This window comes from Sinocyclocheilus grahami, unplaced genomic scaffold, assembly GCF_001515645.1.
Source record: "Sinocyclocheilus grahami isolate Dianchi unplaced genomic scaffold, SAMN03320097.WGS_v1.1 scaffold37.1, whole genome shotgun sequence".
NCBI classification, from domain to species: Eukaryota; Metazoa; Chordata; class Actinopteri; order Cypriniformes; family Cyprinidae; genus Sinocyclocheilus; species Sinocyclocheilus grahami.
Window position 1 is genome coordinate 271684 of NW_015505216.1, and position 17137 is coordinate 288820.

The following is a 17137-nucleotide window of genomic DNA, read 5'->3' on the forward strand; positions in this document are numbered from 1 at the left end:
TGTTTCTCCCTGCCCACGATATCTGGCGGCGGGGGATACACACGATTTGTGTGTCGTTTGTTTAGGAGCGGAGCATGCACGGTCAGCTTTCGAGCAGCTGATTGTCATCATTGCGAGTTACTCTCTCGCTGCGTATGCTCCGCTCTCGCCTGGCTGTGTTTGGCTGGCTGGCAGCGGTTCCGCTGTTGCCGAGGCACAGCGCAGACTGTTGTCGTGGGGATCGCAGGTGGATTTAGCGGAGGGATCCGAGACGGGCTCGTCCTTTTCTCGGTCCTCACCTGCTAGAGCCACCATAGTTCCTCGCGTATGAGGTGTGATTCATGATTATGGGGTGTGAGGGTGCTACAGCAGTCAGGTCAGTCGTTCCCTCAGTGCCCTCATGGAGGTTCATTGATACCCCTGCCAAGGCCATAGAACGTGTTCCTCCTCTCGAGAGAGCATCCGAGTTCTACAGCCATTACTTAATCGTTCTGAAGAAGGATGGGGGGGTTGCGTCTGATCTTAGATCTCCGTCTTCTGATCGTGCCTGGAATTTGCTCCAGGCATGGTCAGGGGATTCCTTTACCCGAGGGCCGGGTATGTTCCTAAGGTGCCCACTTCTTCACCAGGGCCCATAGTACTTCAGGCATTCTGTCCTCCTCCGTACCAGGAAGTAGGCAAGAAAGGCTTAATCTGCTCTGTCCAGGTAGAGCACTGGACGCTTGCGCACACAGAGCTGCCCCGTGGCGTAAGGCAGATCAGCTTTTTGTTTGTTTTTGGTCCGCCAAAGAAGGGATTTCCGGCGACCAAGCAGACTATGAGTAGGTGGGTGGTTGAGGCCATCTCACTAGCCTACGAGTCCTCTGGCCTCCCGTCACCTATGGGGGTCAGAGCGCACTCGACCAGGAGTATGGCAGCCTCCAAGGCTTTCAACTTGGGTGTGGCCTTGCAGGACATTTGTGCTGCCGCGGGCTGGTCCTCTCTGCACACTTTTGTCTGTTTTTACAACCTAGACCTGGCATCTACCCCAGGTTCCCAAGTTCTCTCTTCGTGATGTGCTTGCAAGATACACACACAGGCAGGGACTTGGTAGTATGGCGCAGTGGGTATTCTCGTTCCCAAAGCGACTCGACGCAGCTCGAGTTCCTGAAGGGGAACCTCTCTAGGTTACGTATGTAACCATGGTTCCCCGAGGGAATGAGACGCTGTGTCTCTTTGCCATACTCCCTGCAGGCGCTACTTCATCGAAGCTGGTTTGCGCTCTGCTGGATGCGCTTTTATGCTTTCTGGTGCTTGTGTCACCCCACTGGTGACGTCTCACTGCTCCATTGGACTGATTTGACACGTGCTTCAGAACGCGGTTACGCAGGGGCGTTCCCAAAGCGACTCGACGCAGCATCTCGTTCCCTCTGGGAACCATGGTTACATACGTAACCTAGAGATGTTATCTTTATAGATATTGATATTGATGTAAATGGGCCATTACTCCAGTCTTTAGTGTCATGTGATCCTTCAGAAATAATTGTAATATGCTGACTTGGTGCTTATTATTATTATTATTGTAATAATGTTGTAAAAAATAACAAAGAAAAAAAAACAGGTTTGCTGTTTAATTTTATTATTTTTTATTTTTTATGGAAACCATGAAGCTTTTTCAAATGAACAATTTCAAATGTAAACTTGAGAATGTTGCTTTAAACTCAGCAGTGAATTTGTTTTTACACGGATCCCAGACTTATCATTCATTCCTATTATGAATAACTTTATCTTTCTGATTTGTGTCTCTAAAACTCAAAATTAAACAGAAAGCAATCAAATGACAAAGTATCTACAGGGCTGAGGAATCCTGGTCTACACCATACAATCTTTTAAATCCTGCATAATAGTTTTGAGCCCTCAAACTTATTTTAAAGGCATATGTCTTAACATCTGAATTACACATTTTCAAGCCAAGTGCTGAGGATTCATAGTTTGACTACAGTATGATTGTGAATCTGAGATTATACCCGGTAAAATCCATTCTGACACAGTAAGGCCGTTATTCCTCCTCCAGAACTGATGGAGGGTCTGCTGTTGAAACGCTGACACCGGCTAAGACGGCTGTGCCCTTAAAACTGACATTTAGTTCAATTTCACTACTTTTACTGTTAGAATTGGTATAATTTCAGTCAAAATAAAGGCTTCCGTCTAGAATTATTGGATTGTCTATAATTATTCCCAGAGGGGGCAAATTAATGCCAGAAGTGAGCAGATGTTGTCTCGCTACCTTCCTTTTTTTCTTCTAAAGTCCTTTGACAAGATATTTTTATCTCTAGCACATCAATGTACTGGCAAACTGCAAACTCCAGACTGCTCTGAAAGCTTGTCAAGGCCAATTACAGTCTGTCCTGCTCTCGTCTTGTGTGGGGGGGGGTTGCTGGGGAATGTTACGACATCACACACACACCCTCCACTTTCACACCAGACAATCTGACCATGACCAATTGAGGAGCAGTGACTAAGAGATATGTCTGATGTATTGGTTGGAGCAATGGATACTGTTGTTGAGTATGAGGTGTGCAGCACTTTTCTCAGCAATGTGTTTATTCCTATCTTAGTCTTTGTGGAGTCTAATGAGCGTGTCGAAGGGCAGTGCTTGCTCCCAAGTGTGTGTGTGTGTGTGTGTGTGTGTTTGTGAAAGTGTGTGTGCTTAATAAGCTCTATGGGGGAAAAACGAATGCCAGATATTTCACTTTGTGTCCTCTCGGCAGTATGTGCTTGAGTTTTATTTTAATGCATTTCATACCATCTGCTGTGCGCACACACACTGTTAATCTTATTTTCATATGTTTCCTCTCTACTCTGAAAGCATCTACTTTCATTGTATAATCTTGACAAGTCCCTTCTGCAGCAGGGTGGAAATATGTCAGGATCATGCACCATCCTGAATTGAATTAGGAATGCCTTATACATTACACTACAATTTCCTAATAATCTAATTAAATTTGAATCGAGGCAGCAAACAGGAGGCAAAATTCAAATTTTAGCTTATAGATAATTCAAAGAAATGTATATAACCGCTGTGTATTTTTTTTTTTTTTAAGTAATACAATTTAATTTTATTTTTCAGTATGAATTAATATGATAAACATATTATCATACACACAAAATATAGGATCTATTCAGAAACATTAGATGACTGTGAAAAGCCAATTATAGAAATGTATACAAAAGTTTGGGGTAAGATTTTTTATTTTTATTTTTATATTTATTTATTAAAAATATATTACTTTTATTCAGCAAGGATACATTCAACTGATCAAAAGTGACATGGAAGTTTTATAACGTTACAAAATATTTTAAATAAATGCTGTGCTTCAAGTGCTATCAGTTTCCACAAAAATATTACATGGCACAACTGATTTCAACATTGATAATTACAATAGAGATCAAAATTAGAGAACAACCTACAATTTCCTAAATTTCAAGCTCAGTCCGATTTGAAGTTATGCTAACAGGAGTAGAAGGGCAGTTTTTTAAGCATATTTCATAAATTAATTGTATTCTGCAGCACAACATTACTCTTAAATTAAATATTTAAACAAGAATGCAGATCAAAATTAGAGAACACTTACAGATACTTCCAAGCTATTGGTGTTAATCTGGCACCAGGTGCTAATTTCCTTAATTATATAACAAACCCTATTTAACTGGCAGCATTCCTCTAATTTTCACTGAGATTGTAAGATGACGGGTCGCTCTAAGGTGACTGAACCCCTGCGACAGGAGGTTGTCCAGATGAAGGCCAAAGGGAAGACACTTTCAGCCACTGTAATGGTGTGTTCACACCAGACGCAAAGCGAATATGCGCATCACGTCACTCGCTCTAGATTACTTGCTGGATGTTTTTCGTGTCACTCACGCGAATAAAAACAGTGCGATCAACCATGGTTGAGATAACTACAATCGCTGTTTTGTACCTGTTGTCAAAAAGTCCCAAATACAATGAAAAGCCAAACGCCGACGTGTCTGGGTTCACAGCACCATCCAGAGGAGGATGAATAACGTTAGGATCTTGTATTAATGTGTGTGTTACATTTTACAACTGTATACACAGATATTACTATTATTTGTATTATTGATAGCAGCATCTCTGTAGCCATGCTAATAAAATACAACTACCACTACAACTGATTTTAATTGTTTTCTATGCTCCAGACCTATATAATAACAGACAGCTGCAATAATACTCTCTTCTATTGTCTGATTCAACTGGACATATCAAGAAACTCTTCGATGATTGGCTTGCGCGAGATGCGATTGCCTTGCGCGAGACGCATCATGTGAATTTTCCACTTGAGTTGACATTTTTGAACTTACGCAGAAGACGCGATCGAGGCGAATGTCGTGCATTCGCGGCAAACGCATCGAGCATTTCACGTCATTCGCGTCGCCCGGAGCAAATTCGCCTCTATTCGCGTCTTTGCGTTGACTTTTCTATGTAATCTACTCGCGCAAATAATTACACACCATAAGAGAAATTGGTCATTCCAAATCTGTGATTTCTAGAATATTGCAGCTTTACAATGATGCTAATTCATTCAAGTGCCCCAAAAAGGCTGGTCGTTCACGTAAGACAAATGCATGAGAAGACAGGATAATGAGGCGACACTCGGTTCAACACTGCAGCTGGAATTGCTCAACAGTTCAGTGATGAACAATGTATGTATCTGGGTCCGATGGCAAAGATAATGCTCCCGTCGCACTGCAAAATGGGTAAAGCAGTTCCTTGAACACTGAAATAATAAAGTGGCCAGCCCAGAGTCCTGGAGCCAGATTCACAAAAACCTTCTTAAGAAATAAGTAAAGACATCTCTTAAGATACATTCCAAGAAGTTTGTCAGAATGTTCCTAAGTACAATTCTTGAAAAATCCGTAAGATGTTTTCAAATATGTTCTTAAGAGCATTTTTTTTAAAGAAAATGACAGTCTTTATCTGATTTAATAAACTGTGTTTCTAGATGAAGACTCACTGTTAAACAAAACAAAAAAAAACAAAAAAAATAAATAAATAAAGTATTTTCTTTATGCATTGCCTGCAGATTACTGCTACAGTAAAAATGTCTTGTGTATGGCTGCATTCTTAGGCACTGAATTATGTTGTATTAATAGGCTAAAATTAAAAACGAGCTCCCTATCTGACTTATTTTTGCAGAGTATTACTGAATTTTGAATTCAGCAAAGAGTCACGTCACATAATCATGACTGACCGTTGTTTACATTATCAGTCATCGGTGTCACTTCAGAAAACTTTTGCACATCCCTATTAATAGTCCTACTATGTATTATATGTGTAAGTGTTGTTGTAATGCTTAAATATAACAATTAATTTGAAATAACCCAATAAATTCACTAAATCATTCTTACCATTTGGGATTTCAGACAAGTCTGAGGCTATCCTAATTTAACTTAATCCCAAGTTATTTGCGATGATTTTTAAGAAGATTATTTTCAAGAATTTGAAAGAACAATCTTAAGAAAAAAGATAAGAATATGCTTAAGAAGAATGTTTGGAAATTTAAATTATTACTAACTGTTTTCTTAAGTTAGGAAATAAGAGGAAAACAGCTGTTAAGTAGACATTTCTTCTAAAGATTTTTCTTGAATCTGGCCCCTGATCTAAACCTGATTGAAAATCTCTGGAAAATCCCTGGCGACAAAGATATGGCTAAGAAACCCACTACAGTCACCGAACTATGGAAGAGACTGGAAAAATAGTGGACCAAGATCACACCAGTGCAGTGTGAGTAACTAGTGATGTCCTGCAGCCGCGGATGTGCTGAAGTCATTCAAAGCAGGGGCCTCTACACGTCCTACTAATTTTTCAAAGCTGTAAACCTCCAACATTGTAGTTGTAATCTTCTTTCTACAGTGGTTACTGTTGTCTAATTTTGATAGCTGTGTTTTCCACAAAATGAAGGTTTTTGTTGAAATGCCTTCGTTATTTTGTCAAACATGTTAGTGGTTCAGTGGCATATCTGAAGGATCCCTTCAAATTTTGAGCGATGAAGATTAAAAACATTTCAGAAAAAAATCATGTATTTATATATTGTTCTCAAATTTTGATCTCCACTGTAATTTGTATTATTATTATTATTGAGCAGAAAATCAGCATATTAGAATGATTTCTGAAGGATCATGTGACATTAAAATGAATGAATTACATAAAATATATTCAAATATAGAACATTTTTATTTTTATATTTCAGAATATTAGTGTTGAGCATATAATTGTGTTAAATATGTTAGAAGACACTAATGTTGCACTAAATTTGATGCACATTTTGTGTTGCTGTATGAAAGAAATCAAGTTTGCTTTAATTGTTTTGATATTTACTGAGAAAGAAATCAGTCTAGTCAGTTTAGAGAAACATATCAGGGAATACATAATTAGTCAAAATGAATGATTATTATTTGTCACAAAGCTTTTGTGGGATTATGTTGGATTTCTTTGTATTGCTATTCAATAAATTCCTCTTCCAGTTTTTCAAACTTAAATTCCAATTCAACATCTTTGGGGGACAGGTGGTGACCAAGTCAATGCATATTCACATTGATGATTTAAAAGGGAAGCAATTTTGCTGAACCTTGCAGGGTTGTATGGAATGATGAGTGGAAAAGAGCCAAGCTGAGTGCAATGAAAACAGTATTGGATTGTGGAGTCTGACTCACATGGTCCATCAGTTCTCGGATCATGCCGTTCCACTGGCCCATGCTCTCTTCCTGCGCTCCATACTTGCCATCCTCCACCAGTCGTATTTCATAGGTGAAGCCCAGGATGGCAGCCAGCTCTCGCAGCAGGTCGATGCAGTAGCCCTCGAAGCGATCGTTACCGTATAGCGGCTTATCTGACTTCTTGAACATCACGTAAGGCTCTTCCTGTGGAGAGAGAAGACATGTGCTCTGATTGTCAGAAATATGTCTGATATATGCCTGATAGGGCTTGCACACCTACAGAGATGTGCAGCCACAGTGAGTGAAAAACTGTGTCATGCAGCTCAATTTATGGCTGAAAATATAATAATATAATATAATATAATATAATACATTTGCATAAATAATATTTGAAAATGTGTTTTTTTGACAATACAGTGAATGTCAATGGGGCCCAATGTTGGGTCACTGACATGCTTCAAAATATAATTTGCGTTTCACAATAAAGAAAAGCATTCAGATTTGGAACAACGTGAGGGTGAATAAATGATAACCATTTTCATATCTTTGTATTTCTTTAACATGGTGTTAACTATAATGATGCATGAGCAACAAATCAGCAATATGAGACAGCAGATCTTGGCAATAAGAATGCACATATCTGGTTTAGACTGCAGGAAGCTGGTGTGAACTGATCCTTCTATACCAGTGAGACTATTCAGGAAAATTTGTTGTGCCAGGGGAGCTGCAGCAGAGAGAGATAAGCGCTTTCCCGCCCCCACGCTGCTTTACCGCCCGCATATTCACAGTCCTAATGAACCAATGAGAGGCAGCCTGTTCACAGCAGGAGCCCGGCATAGAAACAACAGTTCTTCTCATGCATCAATGCACTAGGTGTAAACTATTTTTGCCTTTTTTCCCTTTAAATTCTCTGACATTTGAAAACATTGTCAGATAAGCCACCTTATGTCCACAACAAGCAAAACAAATTTCAGAAAGCATGTTGGTCATTCAGCTTTAATGCAAATAACCCATTTAACAATAAAGGTATTACTCACATTCATTCTATATAAAATATAAAAACCATTTGATAATACAGATATTGCCTGTTTTAGTGCAGTGAACCTTTTCTGAAATATCTAGTTTTTAGAAATAAAGAATTTTGTGTTTTCTTTCTTTCACATTTTAGTGACATCAAAGCAATTTCGAGTTAACTTAGAATCCGCACGATATCTGTGTGAGATTATTATATTATAATATTTTTCCCTTTATGACTTTCTGAAAAATTGAATTTAATAAAATATGATATTTAAATATGATAAGTGAATATCAATATAATTATATGTGCCCTTCTTCAAACTCACATCTTTTTATGGTGCACTGAAGTAACTTTTTAAAGATAAAAAAATATCATATATATGTTTGGTTCAACAAACCGATACAAACATTTGACAAAGTATGTGAGCTCTTCATCACTATAATTCAATGTTAATGTTCAGCTTAATTAAAGTGCAAGCTTATTGATCTTAGAAAAATATAAGTATTCTATAGAACATGATATATTATGTCTGATGAAAGCACAGGCCAACTTGAATTATTAGGTTGCTACAACAACTTTTACCATAAATTGAGCATACAAAAAAAAGCTGTATGTTGAAACAATTTTCACTCAGAATATGCTAGTAAATTTATACAAGCCATTATAAAGAAACGGCAAGTAATTCTGAAGAAAGACTGAAATAGTATTATCTTGTTAACATACACCAATAATCTTTCATTGATAACCATTATTTTTAAAACTGGTTGCCTTCTGATTCTCCACAGTGTGCATGGATTCCTACTGAAATGATTTTGCCTGCAAAATATTAAATGTGACCGCATTTTAAGGCATTTGGTTTGACTGGACATTATTTACATTATTCAGGTACACGTTTTACTTGAACTATGCTGATAATATAATCTCAATGAAAACAACTGTAAACAACCCTTTTTCTGTTTTGTAAGAAATTGCACTTCATTTAATATCAACCGCTGTCATTCACATCTAACTGAAATGACAGATCCAGACACATGACCCAAGTGGCTTACATCCCTTTGGTTGGTGAGTGTTTTTAAAAAGACTTGACCAACAGGATGACATGCACAAACCCTTGCATTGCCATCAGATTAAATTTAGTTATTGCTGTGAGGTTTATAGGAATGCACTGTTTTATTTTCAGCTGATAAAGGTCCATCAATCTGTTGTCATTGTTGCTTTCATTATTGTTGTATTTAAAGTGCTATTAGAAAATAATTAGTGGCGTATAATAAAGCAAGCATCATTTCTCATACTCAGAATTTGTCAGTGAACAAACCCGTAACATTAAGTTTACATTTAACTCACACACGTGTGCTAGAGACATGAATGGTACCTCAAACACTCTCAGAAAAAATAAAATAATAATACAAAATAAAAAATTTACAAAAGCTGTCACTGGAGCAGTACCTTTTCATTGTCTACACTTTAGGTACCAATACAGTTTAGGTACTAATATGTACATTTAAGATACCAATATGCACCCTTTAGGAACAAAGGTATACCTTTTAAAAAGGTAACGCCCCAGTGACAGCTTGTGTACCTTTTTTCTGAGAGTGAATCATGCAGCATACATATATTTATCAGCTGATAAATCTGCTGAAAAAATTGAGAGAATTAATCCATATCTAAAGATTAGAATATCATAGAGACTTGGGTTGGGATCTTTTGAAATGGACCATTTAAGTAACCACTGTGACGGATCGACTGCCTCCCCCTAATTATCATCATCACCCTGTCCCTTAATCGCCACCCTTCAAAAAGCTCCTGACAGGAGTGGGTGAGTGAGAGGAGGGGCGCAGAAACAGCCAGGTGAATGGAGCCTCATCACTGCTGCTGCCGGACCTGCGGTCTGGACGAGAACCGCACCCTTTACTGGCTGACAGGCCAGGATGCCGGGCCGTTTATCCCTGCGAAGTGCCTTGGGCCAAGCAGGACGAAGCCCCTAGAAGAAGCCGCCGCCCCCTCGCGCCTCGGACCAAAGTGGGGAGTGCTTGCGGCCACCGGGCAACACCCCTTGCCTGGACCCTTCCTTCCTGAATACTGCCCTTCCCTTCACGACTTCCTTGGCACAATGAGGACAGCAGATCCCCTGTTTATTTTGGACACTATTTCCCCTCAGAACAGTTTATTCCCTTTTTGGACATTTTATGTTTGATTTTCTGTTAAAGGGGTCATATGATGTTGCTAAAAAGAACATGATTTTGTGTATTTGGTGTAAAGAAATGTGTTTATGCCGTTTAAGGTTAAAAAAACACATTATTTTCCACATACTGTACATTATTGTTTCTCCTCTATGCTCCGCCTTTCTGAAACGCGTCGATTTTTACAAAGCTCATCGGTCTGAAAAGTTAGGTGTGCTCTGATTGGCCAGCTATCCAGTGCGTTGTGATTGGCCGAATACCTTAAGCGTGTGACGGAAATGTTACGCCCCTCACCATACTGTGATGCCGTGTCCCGGAGCGACGAGACAAAAACATTAAAACCCATTATAAACGAGGCATTTGTTGCATCCAGTGGGGACATAATTATGGATTATAATGACTTATACTGTCTTGTTACGCGTTGCGTTGCATCGTGCCGCGTAAACATAAAACCATGTCTGCATTTGTGATCAGAGAAATGACAAACAACAAGTGTTACTCTACACTGCTCAAAACTCGAGTTTGAATCGTCAGTGGCAAATTCTTTAAATATGAAAACGTACTTACAGACTGAGAGTCAGAACAGCCGGCATTGTAGTCTACTCTCCCAGGATCAGGAAACAGTCTGCCATAAAATGTGCTGCACACATCTGGATATTTGGGTTGAACTGTTCTGGAACAGTGTTGTAAATACAACTTAACCACTGATTTCTAGTCATGTCTCTTTTGGAAGACCAAACAAACTATTTTCACTTTTGCCACGAAACACACAGCATCTTCACAAAATGGTGGTGGTGGCGGCAGCAACAATAAATTTACGTCTTCTTTCTTTGCGTGAACATTTGGGTGGTGTTATGCAAGGGGGTTTAAACGAGGCGTTTCAGGAGGGCGTGGACCAGTCTTAACTTTTATAAAGAATATCTCTTTGGGTTTGAGACTTTAGTCTTTGCAACTTTAGGGATCTTATCTATTCACAAATAGCTTGTAACACTCCAAAGAGAAAGGAAAACTTGAAATCGCATCATATGACCCCTTTAAATAAAAGCCTCGCCGAGGTCTGACGCCACACCCACTGTGTCTGTCGTTTGCTCCTCCCACCACACCACTTAGTAACCACCTAGAACACCTTAGTGACTGCATATAAATGTGGAACACCCATCCTAGCAACACGGTGAAAGCCCTTAGCAACCGCATAATAATGCCTTGGCAATCACCATGACATCACATTGGCGAGTCTCTTTATAGGAATACAGCAGTCACAATTTATTTTGTGAAATGTAAAAATCTAGTTTCATATTTCATCTGAGTCTGGTCATGAATTCTGCTTTTTCTAAATTGCTCTTGGTGCATGAGGTTTTGGCCATACCTCTAAATCAAAACAGGGCAAACAAGAGCTTTTACGTAAGAGCTCTGAGATGTTAGCGAACTGGCAGACACGGAACCTGTGTTGCTTCCAGCTCAGTCAGAGCCACCTTTAGTTTATGAACACTGACCACAAGCTCCTTCAGGCTTCTAGTATTCAGATCAGATTTTCATTGGCCGAAAGCTGTGTCAAATAACTCTTTGTGCTTGAGCGTTGTTTGTGCATGTGTGTATTTCCATGGAAACAGTGCTGAAGTTGCTCACAGAGAGTGATAATATTTCATAACTGTCTGAGCTTTTTAATCACACGTAGCACTTGAATACTCAGCGAGCGCTGTAGCTTTCTTTTCCATTTGGCTTTTGTTTGTGAATGGTTTTACATTCAGCTAGGTTTCATTTAGAGTGCTGAACTCAAACATCTGCAAGATCCACCAGCCTGCACAGCCAACATATCGTTCAAAAGAGAGGCATTTTGCTTGCAAATGGGTTTTTAATTAGTTAGATGATTTTACAATTATGTTTGGTCAATTTTAAAATGCATTTCTTAGCATTGTCTTTTTCTAGTACTTGTTCTCTATTCTTCAACCAAAATGTATTTTTGTGATGAAAGACGGGGAGTGAGAGAGTGTATACTTTAAAACTTGTCTCTGTATGTATATACGCATGTTTACGCTAAAGAGAAAGCAGATCATTCAAGGTCAGAATGCTGCAGTGGCTGATGGGTAGGACAGCTACCCACAACTCTGAAAAAGATGCATCTTAATATCTGAAATGCTTTGGAATGCTTTGAAGTACTTGTGAAACATTTCATGGAAAAATAGCAGGAGATGCATTACATTTTCTCAAGTGCTAGATATCTTTGATTAATGTTCCTGAAAACCTGCTATTTCTGCATTACAAACCGCCCTTGATCAACAATACGAATTTGAAGATGTCTGCACTTTGCAGCACTAACTTCAACAGCACTCATAAAACACTTCAAATGTTTGTTGTCATCAAAAAGCAACTTCTTCATGAGATCTATTTCATATCGAATACATTTCAGTTAAATCTCTCACAAAACCTGTCAAGATGTAGGGATCATATTGCAGCCTACAATCAGAAAGACAAAAATAAGATAATATTTGTCTAAGGAAACAAAGCCCTTTTGAAAACCATTAAGATGTTTTGCATACGCAACATTTTTTGATGTGATAATAGTGGAACATTACAAACATTATGGGCCGCTGCATAAATATACACTTTTTAAGGGTGAGACTCCACTGCCACAGGCCTAATGAGTATCCTGTGTCATTTAAAACCTTACTGGGGCCTTCCCTTATCAAATGGCCCTCAACAACTTACTCTTGTTTGTAACATCTGTATTAGGGATGCACCGATGCAATGGCGAATAATCGGTATCAGCCGATAAAAGCAATTATCTGCACTATCGGCCATCAGCCGACTGTTTAAAAACAGCCAATGATCAGGACCGCTTACATCCTTTCAGTCAAACGGGGGGTGGACAAATGTGTCAGACAGCTACTTACAAGAAGAAAAAGTTTCTTTATTAATTTAGGGTCGTCCAAGTTAAAGCAGTTAGGGTTGCCAGGTCAACTCTTTTCCCTACACCTAACATTATTTGTAGTGTGGCTCGTCCAATAATTGCAAAGAGCTTTGTGCTTTATTATGTCTGATAAGGAACAAAGTCTTAGCTTTTAAATCATGTACACTTTATCACAAATTTCTAACAATAAATGGCATTTTGACACTCTTAAATGTGGTGTGAGAGATGACTGTAGCTGCTTCAGTTCAAGTGGCAGTGTGAGTCTCTTACACCTTTATACAAATTATAGCATGAAATAAACATGAATGAACATCAGGGGGTATGTTGAAAGATACAGTGCAATTTCCTGAAATGTATATTGTCTCATGTAATTGCTCTGTCAGCATTTCAGCCAAAAAAAATATGTCAAAAACAGCTTGTGATCAATATGTCACTTAATTTTCCTCAGGAAAGTTATCCAGTGTTCACCCAAAAAAAAAATAAAAAAATGGGGGAAGCTTATTTATTTTTAATTATAAATGTATGTTTAAATGAATCTGGCATAAAGACACATTTTTATTAAAACCATCTTACGTGTAATTGAGTTTTGTGTTTTCTTTTGAGTGTGATTATTATATCTGAAAATAAATAGCATTGAATTTAATAGTTTTGTTGTTAATTTTAACCTCTAATATTATGTGCTAAATGAGAGGGCTACATGTATAGTTTACAACATTGGTTGGGAGAGGGTTTATTTATTTATTTATTTGTATATTTTATTGGCAGATACTGATATCGCTGATATCAATAATCAGCTATCCGTATTGGCTGAGAAATTTAGTATTGGTGCATTAGTGCATATATTTTGGGAAACGATACAAAAACAATAATGTAAATCAGCTTTAAAAAAAAACTGATTCTAAAAGAATTATATCTCTTGAAATGCCCTGACTCAATCTTGACATTTTTACTAAATTATTTGTGTTACAAATTCACTACCATTTTACATCTTGGCCTGCAAGTCCCTGTATACACCTGCTATTAAGATGTGTTTTTGTTGATCCAATTACAAGTGGACAACAATAAATACAGGTGTAAACACGGTCCGAGACGTTTTGAGCTTGTCCACTTTCGACCACTTCCAGAGGTTGAATGCTTTGGAAAAGCCACTGATGACCACCACCTCTCTGCATACTGACCTGATTCTTAGATATTACTTTTCTCCTTTCACGTTCATAAGTAAATTGTCCAAGCTTATTTCGAAATATTAGATTGAAAGATCAGAAAAAGAACACATATGTCTGCCCATTGACCCTCCCAGAAAGACAAAAGAGACAGACTAAAACAGCAGGTGTAAACGGGAATGTGTTTCCCTTGTCTACTTGAGATCCGACCAAAACGCATCTTAATACCAAGTGTAAACAGGACCTAAATGCAATGATGCATTGCGTTCCGTTCAGTTTGTTATCATTAAACTCTATAATTTATATACAAACAGATTTTGATACACACGACTAGACAAGAAAACCTGAGATAAGGGCAGAGTTTAATCCTAATCTTGCATTCTAATAAACATAGCACTGTACACTATGAATATTGCTGGCTCTTTTTATGAAAGTGTCTGCTAAATGCATAAATGCAAATGTAATGGAACTGTAATTGTGTTACATTTCTGTCTAAGAAGCATCCAAACTGCCACCAGACAATTTATACCACAGCCTCCTCAGGAACAGCAAATATTGCATCTAAATTCATAAAAGAGCAATTGAGAGAATAAAAACTCTAATTAAACCAGTAATCTATTCAGCAGATGAGAGAGAAACAGCCCCTAAAGGCTAAGTCACCTTCCATTACTCGCCATCTAATTAAAAACGGAATGCAATTGAATCCGGTTGGAAAGCTACACACCACATTGGGCTGCTGTTTCCTGAACTCAACCACCCCAGACTGCTGGTTGAAATTGTGATGCTGAAAACACTCAGCTATTAATCACAGACCTGGAGAACAAAACATCCCGGAAGATAAGAAATACGAAAAAATTAAACTGTATTGTGATGTGTGATGTGCAAGTAAACTATTCCTCAGAAGCCTACAGTACGTTCACTGGCCACCTGATGCAGACTGCACACAAAACTGCCAACCGCTATCTGAAAATCGGCAGTTCTGATAAGATTGGCTGATTTCTATGTAGTTTCTGGCAGTCTGAGTGCACCAGTCTGCCTGGAAATAAGTTGTGTTTACAAGGCCAAAGTTTTCACTTTAGTAAGCAAATCTAAGTGTAAAATAAGTTAATCTGCAGTTGCATATCTTTTGACACAATATTGTCTGTTTTGAAATGAAAATAGATCCAAACAAAGCCACAGCAGTGGCTACTAAATAATCGGTGGTGTTATTACTAAATAAATTGCCTTTTTTGAATGAATCGATTGAGTGAATTATTCAATTACCTATTACTCATTTGCTTCATTCCTGAATGAATCAGCCTTTTTTAAACCAATTAGTCAAATGAATAATTCAATGACTCATTGACTGACTGAGTGTGACTTGCTGCCACCTAATGGCATTTTAGTTATATTTACACAAACACACACACATTTTATTATTTTATACTTCTAAACTGAAATTTTTTTATCTCATAACATTGATTATGCAATTGAAATTGACCCTTCGGAAAGACCCGCCCACCTTAGTTACTGTTGCTACATCCGACAAACCATGGCTCTCTCACGGCACACATCATGTATTGAACATTCTCACACAGTGAAAAATACTGTGTGAATTGTGGCATAAATGCATTTATACCACCTCTGAGCTGCATTAAACAGTTTGTGTAAATATACCTAAATGCCACTTCAGGTACAGCTTCTGTCTTTGCAAAGATGGAAAGATCTGTTGATACTGATTCCATTTGATTGTTAGTGTTTTATTATTCTAATTGTATTTATTGATTACATTTAAAAAAACAAAGACAAAATATGACACACACATTAGGTTAGGGACAATGCCCTTATACAGTCACAGGTGAACAGTCAGTTTTTTTTTTAAATCTGAGAGCAAACCTGCTGCATGTTTGCTCGCAACCTATTAATAACAATTCCCTTTCTGCAGCAGCACAATGATGGCTTCAGAGGCAAACCTGAGGGCATTAAACTTTCATGTAAGGCCTGACATTCACCGCTCAGCATTCACCCCTCCCAGCAGTCTCCTCTCACACTTTCTCTCCTTTCATTTATGACAGCTTTGATCATTGGCCACCTGACTCGGGCAACTAGCATTTGTAGCATTTAATGCATTCTGATCGGCCACTGAAAGTGAATGATAACGCTCATGCTACACTAAGTCTAAGATAAATAGTTTTGGAAGGTTCATGCAGGGTTATTATCATTAACTAAAACTAAAATCATTCAAATAAATATTACATGAAATAATGAGGCCGATGGCATTAGAGGATACTGACATGATATTTAGAGCATAGGAAAAAAATTTAATTCATCACCAATGTCATAACTCATATCATATTCAGAGTTTTAAATGTTAACTTGTCTCAGACTTAGTAAGTAAATTAGGCTTTTCAAAGCCAATGAAGAAAATCCATTGCCCTCTTGCTGACTGTCACGTATATGTTCAGTTAGTTTCAGTTTCATGGACTTTTAGTTTGTATTCTTTAGTTCCTGTGCTACTTTGTTTGATTTTCCCTCACTATTCAATTGTCAAGGTGATTAATTTGATCTCCACAGGTGTTTACCATTATTACCTTCATTTGCTTTGTACTTAAGTTGCAGTCTGTTCAGTTCCCAGTGGTCCGGTCACGTCTATGTTAGAGGTTGTGTTCTGTTTGCCTGCTTTGAGTACTTTAAATATATATATTAAAATATTATCTTCATCTTCTTGTTATTCCTTCAACCCGACGTGACACTGACATGAAAGGGGTCATATGATGCGATTTCAATTTTCCCTTTCTCTTTGGCGTGTTACAAGCTCTTGGTGCATAAAGAAGATCTGTAAAGTTGCAAAGACTAAATAACCTCAAAAGTCTCAAGTCCTCAAATATCCTCAAGTCTCAAATCCAAAGAGATATTCTTTATAAAAGTTAAGAGTCAACCACGCCTACCTAAAACAGCTCGTTCTAACACGCCCCCACATGTCTATGTCACTATGTGGGAAGATTTGCATAACGCCGCCCAAATGTTCACGCAAAGAAAGAAGGAGTAACTTTTATTATCGCTGTAGTATTGTTGTTACCGCCGCCGCCATGCCGTGAAGGCGCTGTGTGTTTCGTTGTGAAAGCGAAACTATTTTGTTTGGCCTTCCAAAAGAGGACGATATCCGCTTCGTCATGCCTAGAGCTGATCCGTGCTG

General features: G+C 38.3%; 1 pseudogene; it reads right to left on the minus strand.

Annotated features, from left to right (window-relative positions):
* LOC107581745 (glutamate receptor ionotropic, kainate 2-like) overlaps nt 1-17137 on the minus strand; it is a 250680-nt pseudogene that overhangs the window by 71405 nt on the left and 162138 nt on the right.